We start from the raw sequence: 15,690 nt of genomic DNA, 5'->3' as shown, positions 1-15,690 counted from the left end.
TTCTGTCATGTTACTAAAATGTTAAGTGTGATTATGAAGTGTTATGATATACGGTCTGAAGAGTTTTACAGCTGTGTCTTAAAGGGCTCATAACAAGAAAAAAAAAGGGGGCATAAACTGGAAGCCAGGAGTATAGTCCAATTAAGGAGTACAATGGCAATGCTAATTAAAACCCTTTGGAAAGAAGAGGGGGAAGGAAATGACCTAACGCCCAGCACTGTCACAGGATGGTTATTGCCCAGGGACAAAACAAGGGAGAGGCAAACCAGAGGCTGGAGAGACTAGCTTGGGTGATGTGAGATAAAAAGGCGCCTTAACTTCTCCTCTCTCTCCTGCTGCAGAGCAGGTGGGTATCCTTGCCTTGTCAAGAGAGCCAGGATGGGCATACCAGCCACAGAGAATTTGTCTGTTGCCTGAACACTTTGGTGCATGGAAACCATTAAAGAGGACCTCAACCAAGGTGAAGAGTTGCAGCCTGCAGCACTTTGTTCTAAGCATTTCCACTATTTCTTTTCACATTAGACAATAAATCTTTTAATCATCCACAAAGGAAGTTGGTTAAAAGTGTTTCTCTGTAGTTCTTGCCTCATGAGAGCAGGGGTGCAGGCTCTGTGCTCTCTGCCTTGGTAAAGAAGCGTGTGCTGCATCTTCCTGGAAAGTCCAGTGACCAAGAGATGGTGGGCTCCATGACAGTCTGCAAGGGCTTCCTGGATGTAGGTAGGGTAACCAAGTGTCTGGGCTGTTTGCATGAGTTGAGTAGCAGTGGAAAGAGGGCTTGAGATTTAGGGATTCTTTTGGACACCTCACAGTCAAACCATGAAAAAATTAATAAATGAGCATGGCACTCATCAGAACAGAAGCTGGAACTTTGTCTTTACTAGCAAGAAAGAAGTTGTAAGGTTGCCATTTTCCTGCAGAAGCAAATTGTTTTCCTATGCACTCAGGAGATAAAAATAATATATTTTTGCCCTATTGTCTTACTCTTTCTTCATATGTCCTTGATTGAAATGCAGGACCCCACCATTGTGCTTTGAGCCCTCACAGCTTTGTCTTCAGTCCCTGTGAAGCAGGATGGGTCTTGAGGTTTCTCCACCAGCCTCTCTAAGGAGGGCCTTGTTCTGCCACCCAGTTTTGACTTGGAGTAGCATCTCTCATTCCAAGCCCAGACAGACATAGCACAGCATCTGTTGGGCAAGTAACTGTCCAACCACTTGGGATTTCTCTTTGTGCGTCCAAGCCTGGCAAAAAAATTTCCCAGAAAGTGTGAGCCTGAAGTATGCCTCTGAGGTCAGTGTGAAACCTGCTGCAGGGGGATGGGATGCTCCATTTCAGCCTCAGACCTCACACCCCTCTGGAGAGCTCCAGGCCATTTATTCATGCCTTGGCTCCAAGCTTGGCTTTTTCCTTCAAACTAATCCAACGGGAAAGTGTTTAGGAATTGCTAGCCTTGCTGTTCCGCATTTCATCTGTTCAACACAGTACCTTCCATTCTCTTTGAGCTTTGGGAGTTAATTAGGTGAGTCAATACTTTCTGATCATAGCCATAACTTCAGCACTTGCTGTGGTGAAGGTGCAGCCTTTCAAGATGACTTCAAGTCCACTATCCAGGTTTTCTTAGAGGTAAGTAGGAATGGATGAGACTTTTTTACATGACACCACTCAGCTGGGCTGCTGGATTACACAGCTTGATCCCGGTCAGTCCAAAATCCAGATAAGTTTAGATCAGACATCAAGCCCTGCCAAAGACTTGGCAGATCAAAGCAATAAGAGTACTGGCATGGGAACACAATAACATTCACTATATTGGCTTTCTCTTCAGTTCTGCAACAGATCTCTGTCAGTCTGGGACAGGCCATCTCCCTTCCATCACTTTGATTTAAATGGCTGGCAACTCACAGCACCATCTTTGTGCATTTTTTTCAACAGTGGAGCTAGGGCTTGCAATAGTGCCAATAGAGATCAATAGAGAAGAATTAGTAGGGGCTAATAATGACTATTTCTCCATCTGTTGGAGACTTGCTTTCTTATATGATCAGGTACAACTGTCTTTCTCCTCCTGTGTTATTGGCCTACAGCACTTTCTGCGTATTTCATGTCTATTTGGCAGTGTGAAATGCCACGCCACATTTTGTGGCATTGAAAGACTCACTTTCTCGGAGTTAAAGAATGGTCCTTACAGACTAATTTGTGGTACCGCTAATGCACTATCTCAAGTGAACAGTGAAAATATCCTGTCACCACAATGAATAAGTAACCAGGATAGGTTTTTATAACTGGCAAAGCTGATCCACCATACTCCTCATATGGGAAAGCTAATTTCTCTGTATTTTATTTTTTTTTCCTGTGTCTAAAATGACTCAAACCCTTTCCTCTGTGTTCTGGAAGGATGTAATTTTCAAGGTGGTGAAACCTCACAGCAGCAGGAGTTGAATAAGTTCACAGAGAGCTGATCACACCTACTTGCAAACACCCATGCTACATTTATTTCTCCTGGTTTAATGGTGGAGAGGAAAAGGAAGGAAGAGGACATTTCTGACAAAGGATCTGGCAGCACAGCATGTAAGGTAGGGCTGATTTGAAGACAGTGCCCAATCAGCCCAAGGCAGTTAGCACCAAAGATGCAGCAGAATGTAACTAAATGTAACTAATCTTGAAGACACTGTCTTCTCTTAAGCTGAAGGACTATCTTTTTTTAGGACAATTGTTACCATCAGAAACTTCCAGCCATGTGGGCTTTTCTTCAAGGACCATGCACAAACCTGGACTATGTTTCCAGCCGTACAGCTGGCCACTCTTCTGGAGCCCAGAGTCTGGGAAGGACAATTGGCTCTTCCCTTGTTTAACCTGAGCCTATTTGCACGCCACCTGTCAGTGTCCCACATCCTAATGCATCTCCTTTGCTGCAGCACTGGGATCTGGGTGCCCAGCAGCAGCCCTTGTTTCAAGCCTCCTAGAAGAAAACCAAGTGCAAAACTGCACTTGAAGGTCAGAGAGGGTCACACTTGTTCTGTGCTAGAAATTCCTTGCTGGCAAGGGGCCACTCTGGAGTGTCCAATTCCTTGTCATTACCTAGAGGAAAAACTGCTTTTGCCTTCCTTTGGCTTTCTTAGAAGCTGGGCCCTTTTCCTCAGGTGAGGAAAGGTGCTCTCCTCTCCAAGCTGACCTGGTGCAACTCCTCACACCAGTGCCCAGCAGATGTAAGGCAGAGAAAGGCTTTTCAAGCGGGACATCACAGTGCTGGTACATCACAGGGTCTTTTCACTGGGGTGCTGAGGTATGTCTGCTCTTCCACAATGATGAGGCATAGCGCAAAATCTGAGCAGGATGAGCTAAGTGCTATAGAGTAAGTTATCAGGGAAGAAAAAGCTGATTTGCAGGCTCCAGCAGTAGGGAGCTAACAGCTTTTCCATCACCTTGTGTTAGAAGTCAAAGCTGCTGAAGATCTGGCCACAACCAGAACCACAACCAGAACACAAGCAAAGTCTCCAGACAGAGACAGACTTGTGCCAAATGGAGAGCAGCCTGTGGTGTGCAGAGAAGAGACAGGCAGGGCCAAGGACCCAGAGTGTGCCTGTCCCCGTAGTCTGTGTTCAGTCACCCAGAGGAACATGGACTCTTTCTTGGCAGAGGAATGAAATATCACTAATTGCTAACTCCCCAAGGTCAGGATGAAGTTAGAAGGTGAAACAATAGGTGCGAGCCCCAGAAATGAGGAGTTTAAGGGTGACAAAGTGGCCATGGGCTGGAGTTTCCAGATGCCTTTGTCGCTTCCTAGGGGAAAGAAATAAATGCTCAAGCCTGACCAAAGCCCCTCCTGGAGGATACATTTCCTGGGAACTCTCACTTTGATGGCTGTGAAATCCATAAAGTTTTTCTTCTTATATCTGGGAAACTACAGTCAAGCTCCTGTGGGGCTGTCCTTGGTTAAATAAATAACGGTAAAAATAACTCACAAATGCAACACCAACATGGACATGCAAATCAACACCTGAAGTGCCTGTTAAGGTAAGGTGCCTCCTTTTGGGGGGGGGGCGTCTGTGAAGGAGTCATCCTGCAAGTGAAATCCAGTTGAGAGGGAGGAGACAAAGTCCCATCAAGATATGACTCACAAATCCATCAGCAATTTCATTTCAGAAGAGATACAAGAATTTAACGCGGCTGTCAGCAGCATTCTTCAGGTTGCACTGCTGCATAAAAGAGAGTGTTAGAACCTGGGACTTAAACTAAACAGATTTCCTATAGGAAACACACACAAAATTACATTGCTTCTAAAGTTACTTTTATGGACATTTTCCCTGAGAAATATTTCTCCCTGGAAAAATAAATTCACAGGATGTAATTAAAACAGCTATATGTGTACACTGGAATGGCCCCCTTTAAGTGCTTCACCAAATACACCACTAAATAAAGGAATGAAAGCCAGCTTTGTTTAAATCTATTAATAACAATATGTATTAATTATAAAATGAGACATTGTTCTCTTAGTTTATGGTTATGAAAATAGCCTTTAATAAGGCTGAGACTGGAGAACTCAGCTTTTCAGTTGTCTGCACTGTTAAAAGGGCTTTGAAAATCCACCATAATCTACTTCTTTTACTTGTCAAACCCTGACCCGATAAAGGCAATGGGTATCAGATTCCATACCCCACGGATTCTGGTAATAACCAGGTGCTGATGACTGTATTTTTTCTGTTTTTCTTGCCATTTTCTTTGTTTTTAGCCTTTGTTTAAACAAAAAAAGAAAGAGGCTACTGCATTGTATTACATTTTAACTTTCACGCTTTGGGGAACCAAAGCCTTAAGAGTTTGTATCGATCCATCTCTGCATTGAGTGGGGTGCATTGGTGCTCCCAAATCTGCTCAGATAATTAGGGATAATAATTATCTCTGTCCCCCTGCCCGCACCTCCCAGGCCCCACTGCCCCAGTCCAGCAATGTGTGGCAAATCTACTCACCCAGCTTTGCAAAGTGCCTAGGATGCAACACCCCTTTTCTGCCTGGAAAAGGATCCTCAAGGGTGTGGAGATGTTGCAGCCTGATGCCAAGTGGGGGGTAGCTTTGTCCTCATGTGTTTTCCTGCTTTTGGAGAAGCTTTGTAAAACATCAGGAAGGGAAGGCAGCCTGCTTCATCAGTATTTATAGCCCAGCTAAAATATTCTTAAGAGGCTATTCTGTCTTTCCTTCCCACTTCTCACACCAGAAAGATTGTGTAATGTGATACTCCTGACCTGAGGAAGGGATGGTGGTGTTATTAAAAGCGGGCTGAGATAGCCTGTCATGCTAGAGATGCTGTTCATGTTGTGGCATCCTGTGATGTTCCCCATTAGCTCCTGCAGCCGTTGCAGATTTGGTGCAGCTGGGCAGAGAGTCATCACTCTGTCATTTCAGGGAGTGATTTGGCGGGCCCACGGGAAGTGTTTGCTGGGCTCTTACAGGAGGGAATCGGCGCAGTAGCAAAGAAACACCCCTGCCAGCACCTCTTCTCTGCATGCTCCTTATGCAGGCCATCTCTCGCTTTATAATTTATTATACCTGATTGGGTACTTTTTATTTTTTCTTTGATTAGTTCATTTCACCTTTTACTCTTTCTTAGTAGGGTAAGCTAAAGCCAAAAGCCAAAATTACATCTTTATACCAGTATAACTACAAAATGTTTTTTATTGCTATTATTGCTATTGCTATATTGCTGTTCCAATCACCAACAAAAAATTTTCATGTCCTTCAGGCATGACTGGCCATATTTTCTGTGTCTCTCTCAAGCAGAGCAGTGTGACCTTTCTAATGTATCTCCAGTCCAGGACCTCTTTTTAAGGGGCGAGGTAAGAACTCGGGGTCATTTGTTAAAAGAAATGTTGCATTGCTGTTAGCACTTGAGGGAGATGATACTGTAAGAAGGATTATCAGAACAGTCAATGTTATTTCTTTACTGGAAGCTGATTTTTGGTAACCAAAACATTTTAAATAGTCTCTCTGGAGCCACTTCCAATAAGTAAAAAAAAAGAGACACAAGAAGCAGAGAAAAATTAACAGGGGTTGATCTGAAATGCCTTGAAACAGAAACCCCTTCCCTGGGAGGGACTGGGAGCAAGGGGAGGTGGTTAAATGTGTGGAGTTGAGAGTCGATTTTCATTTCTTAATTAGCTCTAAACCCCCGCGCCCTGCCACCGCGAGTGAAAACCAGGCCAGGGAATGCTGCCCGCGCGTCGCTTCGCAGCTGTTCAACATCGCCGCATCTGAGCAGGGAAAACAATTGGGGAAATGTTTTATGTTCACACTCCACCTCGGAGGTAGGCCAGCATCCAGAGCATGCCATAAAACAGGCAGGAATGCCGCTGGTTGGAAACACGCTCGTAATTCTTGTGCCCCTCTTTCCAAAAGACACCTTTCTTCATTTAATTGTTTTAAAACCGCAGCATGTTCACATTACCCTCAGTGGAAATCACATCTGAAAATGACTTTGTAGTTTCTTTTTTTAGCATTGGGATTTGAGTAGGGGGGTAGTTCTTGCTTTGTTTAGTTTCCTTAAATCCCCCCTCACCATAACAGCCGGGGGCTTCTTTTCCCCTTTTATTCTCCTAGGGCTCAATTCAATAAATATACATCCGGCTCCTTCGCAGTTGTAGTCTGGCTTAATGAAATTGTGCTAGGCACTTCCAAGAGAAGGATGTTTATTTTTCTCTGCTGATTTGGTTAGGCTGGTCCAGGTCTCATGTGCCTGGAGAGCCGCTCTATAAAGAGACCCTTGTGATTGCAGCGGGGATGCTGTGTCAGCCGTAAAGTGCCTGCACTCACTCAACACTGGGATTCTCTTACTGCGGAGCCGGGGTGCGGGCAGGCGGCTGTATTTTCTATATACAACGCACTTGAAAAAAAAGCACGCTAAGAGCACAGTGTTAAGGTGGGAAAGTCAAGCACTCGCAAGGCAGATATAGCTAGAGCTGTCTGGAGAGCAGGCTTAATTCATCTGTTTATGTGAGCACATTATGAAAGTCTCCTATTTTTGCATAGTCCTGTGCTTGTTTTTCAGTTAATGGTGTTTTCTAGCTTTTGCCAGAACTCGCCACCTTCACAATGTGCTTTATCCATAGATGTCCAACACCATGGAGATCCTGATGCCTGTTCCTAGCTGGATGCAGTGGTGAAGTCAGGCATCTCCAAAAGCACAGCCTCTGAAGGAAGGTGGAGTTGTAGACGCTGCCATGGGGGACTCAGTGAGTCTTGTATCACTAATGCAGGTTTACAAGTTTGTTGCTCAATGCTGGTGAGACCAAATTTCGTGGAAGACCTCATTTGAGACAGCAGTCCTATTCCAAGTCACTGGTAGCTGCACCCTCGGACCTGGATCTGGATTGCCTGAAATGTCTTGATGGGTTGGACTAGGTGATCTTTAAAGGTCCCTTCCAACCCAAACCATTCTATGATTTCTATGAAATATTCACTGTTTGACTCCTCTGTGTGTCAGGTGGCAACCGCTCGTTTGAGACATTTTGCATCTTTGCAGTGAAGTATAAAAGCCTGGCAATGTGCAGTGTGGATGGACTGATGCAGAAAAGCCAGATGCATTCAAATGCCAGTAGTTCAGGGTGATTCCTGTTCCCTTTGGGCCTGGTGCTGAACATTCACAGAATAAACCATGTTCTTTGCCTGAGAGACCTTCAGCCAAAGCCACAAGGCAGAGGAAGTGTCATGCCAGCATTGCCAGCAATATGCATTGGGAAATCAGGAGTCAGATCTCTCCTGACCCTTAGTTCCTGATCTGAAATTGATTTTGCAAAGCATCAGACAACCCACGTATTTAGTTCTTTCATTTTTGCCTTCCCATTCACAATTTTAAAGTTTTCTACCCAGTGATGAGGCTCCCAATATATTTTTGAATGAAAGCTGAGTGCCTCTTACAGCATCTCTGGCTCTGCTTTCCATGACATTGGGGTTAGGAAATCCACCATCAATGCAGCTTTGCTTTGAGATAAAGCTGGTCTTGGTGCTTTGAGTTAGATTTGCTTCCCACTTTGCTTCTGATGGAAATGTTTGATGGTTATAAAAAAATGGAAGCGATTCCTTTCAGATTAGGTTCTTCTCCTTTTTGATCTGCAAAACCCAACCAAGTGTTTCCATTACAGCAGCTGCTTCTCCCTTCAGCTGAGTATGGAGTTGGTATGCTGCAGAGTGGAAAGGGTGTCCATCCATTGACAGATTGCTGTAGGCTGTTGGGTAAGCTGGTGCTAGCTCTCTGGCGGTGTACAGGAGATTCTGGTCCAGAAAAAGAAAGGATGAAACCAATTGACTAACTATAACTTTGAACAAAGATTCTAATCCCGTCTGTTGTTGTTTAACATTTTAAAAACAGGAAAGGTTTTCAGATGAGTCTTGTCTCCTCTGCACTAACACTCCTCTTGTGATACAGAAAGCCCCAGGGCTGTAACAGACCTTTCCTTTGATAGAGACAGAGGCTACACCCTTGCTGTAGCTTATATGAAAGCATTGGAGTTGCCTTGTATTTGACATTTTTGCCTAGGAGCTTATGTACATTTTCAGTGTCTTCAGCAATGGTGAAGGACAAACATTCCCATATTATCCAGCAAATTGTGTCACGGTCTCCTTTTTTCTCTATTTGGGCATTAATTTTGGTCCCACTGAAGCCAGCATCTTCTCTAAACCTAACTGAAATACCTATTTTAAAAATTGTTCGTAAGAGTCCAAGTAGTCTATTTGGTCTGTTGAAGGAAATGTATGAAACAGAGAAGGATTTCCATTGTCAGGTTTACATAGGAATGTATCTGCTTGGTGAAAGGAATCAGAGCTGTGGGTCCAACATGTGAGGGAAACAACACCAGAGGCTGGGTATCAGGCACTTGATGGAGCTGGGTCTCCAATCCCACATCACCTCTGCTTACTGCTTTTATCAATAATCCCTGCTGCTGGATAGTTCTCACTGCTGATAGCAGTTTCCCTCCACATTTCCATGCAGATAGGCTTTCCGTAACTGATTTGTTTTCCTCTGATTATTTAACAGCCAGGATATTGCTCCTAACATTCCCTTTGCTTACTTAACGTTATAAATGGAAAACCCTCTGGGGGCTTTAGCCATTTGGTTTGCTCTTCAGCACAGCGTCTTTGGTATTTTTCAACACTGAGAGCAAATGCAAGAGAAACCACCTGCCTGAGGGTGAAACCTGCTCCATCTTGTTGCTTGGTGGACCCCGTCTACCTCCTCTCTGCAAGAGATGGGTTCCAGCCCTGAGGAAAGGGTGCACATCCTACAGCACAGGGGCTGAAGGTGGCTTTGCTCAGGGTAGTGGGATGAAGTGGACAATGGCCAGACTCAGAGGAAGAGGGAGGGACAGGGAAGGCTGCAGAGAAGCGTTTTGCACATGCGTTGTCTATGTTGGAAATGAACTTTTCTCCTCCTGAGCTCTTACAGCTCTTTTCTTTTTTCCTGCTCTTGCTTTTCCTTGAGGTATTTCTTCTGACAATTCCACACAAGTGGTGAAAGAAGTTGTTCAAAGGGCAAAAACAAAGGGGAAAAAAGCTTTCCTGTTTTATCTTCCCATCAAAATCCGAGTATTTTCTGAAGAGAAAAAATAGCAAAAAATATAAATAAATCCCTTTTGTCTGCAAATCCCCTGGTGGGAGTAGGGGAGGTTTGACTGAAATGTTCCTGCGTGACTCATTTCTGGGCAGCTCTTTGCCATCAATGGAAACTTGTCCTCAGCAGATTTTATGTTATTTTCTAACCTGCCTGCAAGGAGATGTTTTGTTTGTTGACTGAGGTAAAGGAGGCGCCTGCTTCTCCTTTGATATTCCCACATCTGTCATCAGAGGAAGGCTCCAGATGGCCATTTCTCCTGGAAAATTGTGATAAAACTCCATTGGTGCTTTCCTCCCCTGCCTCATGCTGGTGATGTCTCTAATGCTGCCTCAAGCTGTTGATGATAATGGCCCAATCACAGTAATGCACCCGGGAGAGTAAATACTCTCAAGTAAGTACTCTCAAGTACTCTCTTGGAGCACGCTTGCTCCAAGAGCTGGGGACCTGCGGCTAAGGTATGGGCTGCGTCGTCTCTCACGTGCTGGGCACACCTGAGAGACTGGACTGGTGCAAGCCCTTCCTTGGGTCCTTCGTGCTTTGAGCTAGGCTATTCTGAGGAGTTCCTGCAGGACAGTACTGTGCTACTGAAAAAGGATTTCCAGAGCAGGAGCCTTTCATGCCCTTAACAAAAGTAAATGCTAGGAAAAGAATGAGAAAAAAGCATGAAATCTAGCTCTCTCTCAGGTGGTCCCGTAATTTTATTGGGAGAAATGAAAGGGACATGTAGGACAATGATTGTTCTGTTTCCTTATAAACAGGCATCCTCTGGTTAAGGCTAAAAATACTAAACAGCAAGCATCCAAGGATCAGATATGCGGTGTGACCCACACCTCTCTGGGCACAACCATTATGAAATACAACCTTTTTTTTGGCCATTTTGCCTTAATGGTGTCGTTGCATGGTGAAGCCAGTGTAAACTTTCCTTTGGGACCATGTTGAGGCTGGCATCCCCAATGCAGGTGAGATGTTCGTGACCTGCCAGCACCCACATCCAGACTACTGATTTTATCTGTATTTATCCTGGTGGTTCTTTACTCAATTTTAACCCTCTTTCCTCTTTTGCAGGACTGATTGCACCAGTCTGCTGGGAGCAGCAGGGTTACCGTTCATCTCTGTCTCATTTAGTGCCATGCTGAAGATGGCAGATGGGTGGGATTTTCTAGTCTCTGCCTTTCTGTGGTGTTGCAGTATAACCTCCACTCCATGTCCTCCACTTTCTCATGGTCAGGATTGAATGAGCAAAGTCCTGGACACCCGATGGAAGGTCAAAAGCTGATGCATCAGCCCTGCCTCTTTTCCCTCAAGACAGTCATATTTAGGCATGTCAAGGCACATTTGCAGTGTAATTAACTTACTGGACTCCAAGCAACCTATCTGTTGTCGTCTTTGTGATTACAGCCTCAGTCCCAATGACAGTCCTGGATGCTGGAATTAAGTTCTCCTCCCATCTCTCATTCCTGTTTTCTGTTGCAGCCCCTTGTTAATGTATGTCTTCATGTCCACTTTAGAAACTATACAAATTCTGCAGAAAAATGTTGAGCTGTGCTAAAAATGGGGGGACGGGGAATTTTTTCCCCCCTCTTTCCCCACAGATGCATTTATCACCAGGGCAACTTAACTTTAGAGTTCACTAAAAATTCAAGCTGTTGGCTTAGATCCAGGAAGGGAGAAGTTTTATAGACTGAGCTAAGCGTGAATTACAGTTATGGTTACAGCTTCTTTCTTTCTCCCTTTCTTTCTCCCTTTCTTTCTCCCTTTCTTCTCTTTCTTCTCTTTCTTTTTCTTTCTTTCTTTTTCTTTTTTTTTTAAAGAACAGCTTGACTGTTACTCTGGCACCGAAGCAGTTACAATTGCTAAGTATTTCATAATGCAGCTTTCTTCTGCTGCTTGGCAGGTCTGGGAGGAACCTTGGGGGATTTAAAAGGTGGTGCCTCTGGAAAGGGCGTTGGAGGAGGTGGTGGTGGTGGTGGGGTTAACCACTTGTTTTAGCACCAGGTATAAATAATTGTCCTTTTCAATCACAGAAGAGGGTGCCCTGCCTGCCTGCAAGACTCTCAAGATGTCCTTGTTAATCCAGAAATGAGAGAGAAGGAGGTGTATTTCTCTTCTCAGTCTTGCGCTGTGCAGTCTGGCACTAAATGCAACCACTGGCTTAATTCCAGGAAGTAAAAGCAGTGGGTTAATAGCAGTTCACCCCTATCCCCTCTCTTCTCCTCCACCATGTTCAGGTGAGACAGACCTTCTAGGTCCACAGAGGGGGCTTTCACAGCCCTGAAAATGGAAACTCTTGTTTGCAATAATCCCAGTGACAAAGTGCAGAAAGAAGGGTTAAGCCACAGGTCCTTGTTATGTCCACACCCCATGCTATTAGCTTTACAAGTGCATGCTGCTCACAGGGGCTGCCACCCCGCAGAAGGGAGACCACCGCTGGGCTGTGGGGGTTGGTGGCAAGGGACGCGGGAAGGTGGGCTGTGCAGAGAGGAGCAGGTTGGAGGGCACGTGCCCAGGTCCTGTGGGGCAGGGACTCTCTAGTGGTGCCCCAATAGATGGGCTGATTCCCTTCTGATCTGAGTGGTGTTTGATGGGGATCCAGCACCCTGTTTTCAGGAGTGGGATAGGGCCAGGATGGGTGAACTCCCCATTTTATTTGGAGAATGAGGAGCATGGTCAGGAGAGGTTGGCAAGTGGGAGGATGTGTCTGCTCAGGAGAGGCAGTGGGAAATGTTAGTGAATGTGGTGGGGTGGTTGAGCTAGCTGCCCATGGCTGAGGGCTCCTCCGGAGAATCAGAAGGAGTTTTCCTTGTTTTTTTTTTTCTTTTTCTTTTTTCTTTTTCATTGCCTCAGTGTTAGGAGCTGGAGAAAAGGTCTTACCTAATGAGTGAGTCAGTGTGTGTTGGCTGTGTTGGACTACTGGCTATTTTTAGATACTGGAAGCTTTCCTTGAGAGAGTCACAGGCCTCAGTTGCTGGGTGGATTGGTTTTCAAGTGGGGTGGGATCAGTGCAGCAGTCCGAAAGGCCACCCACAGATAATGAACTGCTGGCCATGGAGGGAAGAGGGGCCAAGTGAGCTCACCTGCCCTGGCTGCTTCTCCCTTCTGGTGGTGGGCCTGGCCAGGGCAGGTTTCTAGAGGTAGAGTGCTCCAAGACAGTGAGCCGGCAGATCCCGGTTCCTCTGGAGCTCTGCTGTCTTGTGCCAGTGGAGGATCTGCCTGGTGTACCTCAAACAAGCAGCAACTGCCTTTTGCAGCCTTCAGAAACAGCCTATGGACTTCAGCATTATTCCAGTTAGAGGAAGCATTGGCTGATTATTATTAGGATTATGGGATAATTCAGGCTGAAAGGAACCTCAGGAGGTCATCAAGTCCAACCTCCTGGTGGGGCAGGCTGGAACAGCAGCCAGGGCTGCCCATAGCCTATGCCCTCAGCTTGTAAGAGGTGTCTGGTAGGAGCAGTCAGGTATGCTGGACATACATAAAATTATTTCTCCAGACTCACAAAAGGCATTTCCTAGGTCTTGGCCAAATGTTAACCTGTTTGCAAGTTTACGTTTTCCCATTGCACTCACTTAGAGTGATACAGATTTACATCATAGTGTATTTCTCCATGGGATTTCTCTTAAACACCTATGGATTTCCAGTGCTGGCCATCTCCAAGGCTGAGACAGCAATCACAGTCACTCCCTTTACACCACCCCTGTACAAGAACTCATTAGGTCAACTTGGGATGGGTTGGTTTTTATGTGCATTTAAGGAAAACAAAAAAAAAAGAGAGAAAAAAAGCCTGGTTCAGGAGATAAACTTCTGCTAGAAAGTATGATGGGATATGGTATGTAAAAACTTTCTGCCTTTCATTGCAGCATGTCTGTAAGTACATAAATACATATAAATATGTGGATGAGAGAGAATAGTGTGGTTAAACGGAGGCATTTGCTGCAAGAACTGAATGAACCTCGAATCATGAGCAATCCAGACACTGGCGTTCCAGCTTCGTCTGTCCTGTTTACCTGCCACTTTGTTCCTCCCTGAGGCTCTGCTTTGTCCACGAGGACAACTACCATGCACTGCTGCATCCTCTGCTCCCCTTTCTTGTCTGTCTGCACTTTACCCATGGGAGAAGAGAGAAGAGTCAGCTCCGAATGACACAGAATGAGTAAACAAATATATAGTAAAGAAAAATTGTACTAAGCAATGCTCCTAAGAGCATTGAAAACTGGCATTGTGTTCTTGCTGGGAAGGCACTAAAGTACAAAGGTTTCTGTCCCTTGCAGTAACTATCCCCTTGTGTACACAGGCATTATGGCTTTTGGTCAGGGGCCATGTGTATGAAAGCCCATGGACTAACATGCCTTTTTCCTCTGGACAAGACCTCATTGCTGGCCAGCAATCCAGCACAACGCTTTGCAGCTGGAGGAGCTCATTAAGTCTAGTCCCATTAAATCTGTAAGGGCTGTAGATGATGCAACAGCTAGAAAGCTGCTCTGGTCTGTCTTGTGCTATCATCAGGCACAGCAACACGGAACTGAGATGCATATGGCTGCTTCCCTGCCTGTGAGCAGACACAGAGAGGGTCACACAGAGCCTCTGTAGCTGGATACAGTTGTAGATTGGCGTTAGAAACCAAGGAAGGAATGTGGAGGAGCCCATTGGAGGGTGGTGGGTCTGCTCTGTCAGGATGCTTGCAAACTCAGCAAAGGCATCTCCCAAAAAGCTGCCAGCCCTGGGGAAAGCCCACCTCAGAAAACTCTGCCTAAGCCCATCCCAATCCTAGAAAGCCTTTCACAACCATGGGGGAGCATGGGCTGACCAAGCTGAGGGGTAGCACTCCACCTAGCCCCATTGTCTGGTTTCCAGATCTGGTCCCTTTGACTCAAGGAGGGCCAAACAGACATTGAATCAGGTTTCCAGAGCAGCAGCCAATTCATTCCAGGGGACGTTTCTTGGCCCCTGGTCTGCCTCATCTAATGGCATAAGGACTGCAGGCAGGGGAAGGTGGCAGTGCTAGCCAGCACCAATGGCTTTTGAAAATCCCAACGATTCCATTCCCCTTTTGATCTTCTACCAGGCAAGGTGAACGGGTTTGATTTGCAGATCGTGCCTCTCCTCTGGATTGCTCGAGCCCAAATAATAACAGTTACAGGAAACCGTGTTTGCAGCCAGAGTCTGGCGTCTGTGGACTGATATCCTGCCACGGAGCAGCAGGAGTGGAGCTGCAGGAAAGCTAGATGGATTACCACCATTCCCCTCTGGCACTGGGGACTCAAAAAACATGCATTCAGAAGCCGAGGGTGTGTTTCAAATGCTCGGAGAGTGGCTCTGCGCCAGGGCGCCAACACGACGAGCTGCTACAGCAGCTCGCCTGTGAGCATTGCCCTGGGAGGAGGTCAGGTTCGGTGTGAACTGCTTTCCTTGCAGACCTTTTGCGTGTGTGTTCATCTTTCCATACACCTTCTCCTGCTTTCGCACTCTCAAAGTGTTATGCCCGTGCGGGCACCTAAGTCCTCTACTCCATTTTGAGGGTGCAGCTTTGGGTGCTGTATTTGAGGCTGCCTGGTGGGGTTTAAGCAAAGCAGCGGCTTTTTGCTCAGACCCTGCAGGCCTGGCTGTTTCTCAGTGGCGTTTTCATGACCACCTTGCCTTTCTGCTTGCTTCCAACCCACTGCAGCTCTGTCCACCCTCACGTGGGCTCTTTTCTCCCTCAGGCTTGCAGCAACCTGACTGAAGACCCCGGGAGCTGTGCTGCAGGGAAAAACAGGAGAATATGATCACATAAAACCTTCTCTGCAGCTTTTAGCTGTGGGAAACCTTGTCTAGTGTAAGAAAAGCAAAACTGTCCACTATACCAGCTTTCAAACACTTGGTATCCCTCCTGCAGAGGTGCAGGTGGTGGCCGTGAGGCTGCTCCAGGGAGCGGAGACAGCACTGTAAATTATCAGCCCCATTTTTGCCCGTTGTTGGATGAAGGAGCCCCCAGGCCCCTTTACCAGCGACCGAACTCTGCCGGGTTAAGGGCTCCGGCTCGGGTCGCTGACGGCCGCCGCTGGGAGAGCAGGGCCAGGCCGGGCCGGGCCGCCCCAGCCTCCCTGCCGCTGAGGTGCCGCCGC

Source organism: Aptenodytes patagonicus, chromosome 6, assembly GCF_965638725.1.
Source record: "Aptenodytes patagonicus chromosome 6, bAptPat1.pri.cur, whole genome shotgun sequence".
NCBI classification, from domain to species: Eukaryota; Metazoa; Chordata; class Aves; order Sphenisciformes; family Spheniscidae; genus Aptenodytes; species Aptenodytes patagonicus.
Note: the sequence above shows the minus strand (reverse complement) of the source record.